This window comes from Oncorhynchus gorbuscha, linkage group LG21 (genome assembly GCF_021184085.1).
Source record: "Oncorhynchus gorbuscha isolate QuinsamMale2020 ecotype Even-year linkage group LG21, OgorEven_v1.0, whole genome shotgun sequence".
Taxonomy (NCBI): domain Eukaryota; kingdom Metazoa; phylum Chordata; class Actinopteri; order Salmoniformes; family Salmonidae; genus Oncorhynchus; species Oncorhynchus gorbuscha.
The window spans coordinates 55,460,907-55,466,204 of NC_060193.1; positions in this window are offsets into that span (position 1 = coordinate 55,460,907).

The following is a 5,298-nucleotide window of genomic DNA, read 5'->3' on the forward strand; positions in this document are numbered from 1 at the left end:
TGTGAACAGGTGAAGCTTCCATCACACAGTACTTTAGTTCTGTATATTATATTATTGATGTGAACAGGTGAAGCTTCCATCACACAGTACTTTAGTTCTGTATATTATATTATTGATGTGAACAGGTGAAGCTTCCATCACGCAGTACTTTAGTTCTGTATATTATATTATTGATGTAAACAGGTGAAGCTTCCATCACACAGTACTTTAGTTCTGTATATTATATTATTGATTTGAACAGGTGAAGCTTCCATCACGCAGTACTTTAGTTCTGTATATTATATTATTGATGTGAACCTTCCATCACACAGTACTTTAGTTCTGTATATTATACTATTGATGTGAACAGGTGAAGCTTCCATCACACAGTACTTTAGTTCTGTATATTATATTATTGATGTGAACCTTCCATCACACAGTACTTTAGTTCTGTATATTATATTATTGATGTGAACCTTCCATCACACAGTACTTTAGTTCTGTATATTATACTATTGATGTGAACAGGTGAAGCTTCCATCACGCAGTACTTTAGTTCTGTATATTATATTACTGATGTGAACAGGTGAAGCTTCCATCACACAGTACTTTAGTTCTGTATATTATATTATTGATGTGAACAGGTGAAGCTTCCATCACGCAGTACTTTAGTTCTGTATATTATATTATTGATGTGAACAGGTGAAGCTTCCATCACACAGTACTTTAGTTCTGTATATTATATTATTGATGTGAACAGGTGAAGCTTCCATCACGCAGTACTTTAGTTCTGTATATTATATTATTGATGTGAACCTTCCATCACACAGTACTTTAGTTCTGTATATTATACTATTGATGAGAACAGGTGAAGCTTCCATCACACAGTACTTTAGTTCTGTATATTATATTATTGATGTGAACCTTCCATCACACAGTACTTTAGTTCTGTATATTATATTATTGATGTGAACCTTCCATCACACAGTACTTTAGTTCTGTATATTATATTATTACACAGTACTTTAGTTCTGTATATTATACTATTGATGTGAACAGGTGAACCTTCCATCACACAGTACTTTAGTTCTGTATATTATATTATTGATGTGAACCTTCCATCACACAGTACTTTAGTTCTGTATATTATATTATTGATGTGAACAGGTGAAGCTTCCATCACACAGTACTTTAGTTCTGTATATTATATTATTGATGTGAACAGGTGAAGCTTCCATCACACAGTACTTTAGTTCTGTATATTATATTATTGATGTGAACAGGTGAAGCTTCCATCACACAGTACTTTAGTTCTGTATATTATATTATTGATGTGAACAGGTGAAGCTTCCATCACACAGTACTTTAGTTCTGTATATTATATTATTGATGTGAACCTTCCATCACACAGTACTTTAGTTCTGTATATTATACTATTGATGTGAACAGGTGAAGCTTCCATCACACAGTACTTTAGTTCTGTATATTATATTATTGATGTGAACCTTCCATCACACAGTACTTTAGTTCTGTATATTATATTATTGATGTGAACAGGTGAAGCTTCCATCACACAGTACTTTAGTTCTGTATATTATATTATTGATGTGAACAGGTGAACCTTCCATCACACAGTACTTTAGTTCTGTATATTATATTATTGATGTGAACAGGTGAACCTTCCATCACACAGTACTTTAGTTCTGTATATTATATTATTGATGTGAACCTTCCATCACACAGTACTTTAGTTCTGTATATTATACTATTGATGTGTGCTTCCAACACAGTACTTTAGTCCTGTATATTATATTATTGATGTGAACCTTCCATCACACAGTACTTTAGTTCTGTATATTATACTATTGATGTGAACCTTCCATCACACAGTACTTTAGTTCTGTATATTATATTATTGATGTGAACAGGTGAACCTTCCATCACACAGTACTTTAGTTCTGTATATTATATTATTGATGTGAACAGGTGAAGCTTCCATCACACAGTACTTTAGTTCTGTATATTATATTATTGATGTGAACAGGTGAAGCTTCCATCACACAGTACTTTAGTTCTGTATATTATATTATTGATGTGAACAGGTGAACCTTCCATCACACAGTACTTTAGTCCTGTATATTATATTATTGATGTGAACAGGTGAAGCTTCCATCACACAGTACTTTAGTTCTGTATATTATATTATTGATGTGAACAGGTGAAGCTTCCATCACGCAGTACTTTAGTTCTGTATATTATATTATTGATGTGAACAGGTGAACCTTCCATCACACAGTACTTTAGTTCTGTATATTATATTATTGATGTGAACAGGTGAACCTTCCATCACACAGTACTTTAGTTCTGTATATTATATTATTGATGTGAACAGGTGAACCTTCCATCACACAGTACTTTAGTTCTGTATATTATATTATTGATGTGAACAGGTGAAGCTTCCATCACACAGTACTTTAGTTCTGTATATTATATTATTGATGTGAACAGGTGAACCTTCCATCACACAGTACTTTAGTTCTGTATATTATATTATTGATGTGAACAGGTGAAGCTTCCATCACACAGTACTTTAGTTCTGTATATTATATTATTGATGTGAACAGGTGAACCTTCCATCACACAGTACTTTAGTTCTGTATATTATATTATTGATGTGAACAGGTGAAGCTTCCATCACACAGTACTTTAGTTCTGTATATTATATTACTGATGTGAACCTTCCATCACACAGTACTTTAGTTCTGTATATTATATTACTGATGTGAACCTTCCATCACACAGTACTTTAGTTCTGTATATTATATTATTGATGTGAACAGGTGAAGCTTCCATCACACAGTACTTTAGTTCTGTATATTATATTATTGATGTGAACAGGTGATACAGGTGAACCTTCCATCACACAGTACTTTAGTTCTGTATATTATATTATTGATGTGAACACCTTCTTTAGTTCTGTATATTATATTATTGATGAACAGGTGAAGCTTCCATCACACAGTACTTTAGTTCTGTATATTATATTATTGATGTGAACAGGTGAACCTTCCATCACACAGTACTTTAGTTCTGTATATTATATTATTGATGTGAACAGGTGAAGCTTCCATCACACAGTACTTTAGTTCTGTATATTATATATTGATATTGAAGCTTCCATGATGTGAACCTTCCATCACACAGTACTTTAGTTCTGTATATTATATTATTGATGTGAACAGGTGAAGCTTCCATCACACAGTACTTTAGTTCTGTATATTATATTATTGATGTGAACAGGTGAAGCTTCCATCACACAGTACTTTAGTTCTGTATATTATATTATTGATGTGAACAGGTGAAGCTTCCATCACACAGTACTTTACTATTGATGTGAACCTTCCATCACACAGTACTTTAGTTCTGTATATTATACTATTGATGTGAACAGGTGAACCTTCCATCACACAGTACTTTAGTTCTGTATATTATATTATTGATGTTCTGAATTGAGGTGAAGCTTCCATCACGCAGTACTTTAGTTCTGTATATTATATTATTGATGTGAACAGGTGAAGCTTCCATCACACAGTACTTTAGTCCTGTATATTATATTACTGATGTGAACAGGTGAAGCTTCCATCACACAGTACTTTAGTTCTGTATATTATATTATTGATGTGAACAGGTGAAGCTTCCATCACGCAGTACTTTAGTTCTGTATATTATATTATTGATGTGAACAGGTGAAGCTTCCATCACACAGTACTTTAGTTCTGTATATTATATTTGATGTGAACAGGTGAAGCTTCCATCACACAGTACTTTAGTTCTGTATATTATATTACTGATGTGAACAGTTCTGTATATTATATTATTGATGTGAACCTTCCATCACACAGTACTTTAGTTCTGTATATTATACTATTGATGTGAACAGGTGAAGCTTCCATCACACAGTACTTTAGTTCTGTATATTATATTATTGATGTGAACAGGTGAAGCTTCCATCACACAGTACTTTAGTTCTGTATATTATATTATTGATGTGAACAGGTGAAGCTTCCATCACACAGTACTTTAGTTCTGTATATTATATTATTGATGTGAACAGGTGAACCTTCATCACACAGTACTTTAGTCCTGTATATTATACTATTGATGTGAACAGGTGAAGCTTCCATCACACAGTACTTTAGTTCTGTATATTATATTATTGATGTGAACAGGTGAAGCTTCCATCACACAGTACTTTAGTTCTGTATATTATATTATTGATGTGAACAGGTGAAGCTTCCATCACACAGTACTTTAGTTCTGTATATTATATTACTGATGTGAAGCTTCCATCACACAGTACTTTAGTTCTGTATATTATATTATTGATGTGAACAGGTGAAGCTTCCATCACACAGTACTTTAGTTCTGTATATTATATTATGATGAACAGGTATACTTTAGTTCTGTATATTATATTACTGATTGAACAGGTGAAGCTTCCATCACACAGTACTTTAGTTCTGTATATTATATTACTGATGTGAACAGGTGAAGCTTCCATCACACAGTACTTTAGTTCTGAACCTTCCATATTATTATACTATTGATGTGAACAGGTGAACCTTCATCACACAGTACTTTAGTCCTGCATATTTTACTATTGATGTGAACAGGTGAAGCTTCCATCACACAGTACTTTAGTCCTGTATATTTTACTATTGATGTGAACAGGTGAAGCTTCCATCACACAGTACTTTAGTTCTGTATATTATACTATTGATGTGAACAGGTGAAGCTTCCATCACACAGTACTTTAGTTCTGTATATTATATTATTGATGTGAACCTTCCATCACACAGTACTTTAGTTCTGTATATTATACTATTGATGTGAACAGGTGAAGCTTCCATCACACAGTACTTTAGTTCTGTATATTATATTATTGATGTGAACCTTCCATCACACAGTACTTTAGTTCTGTATATTATATTACTGATGTGAACAGGTGAAGCTTCCATCACACAGTACTTTAGTCCTGTATATTATATTACTGATTTGAACAGGTGAAGCTTCCATCAGACAGTACTTTAGTCCTGTATATTATATTACTGATTTGAACAGGTGAAGCTTCCATCACACAGTACTTTAGTTCTGTATATTACTATTGATGTGAACAGGTGAACCTTCATCACACAGTACTTTAGTTCTGTATATTATACTATTGATGTGAACAGGTGAAGCTTCCATCACACAGTACTTTAGTTCTGTATATTATACTATTGATGTGAACAGGTGAACCTTCATCACACAGTACTTTAG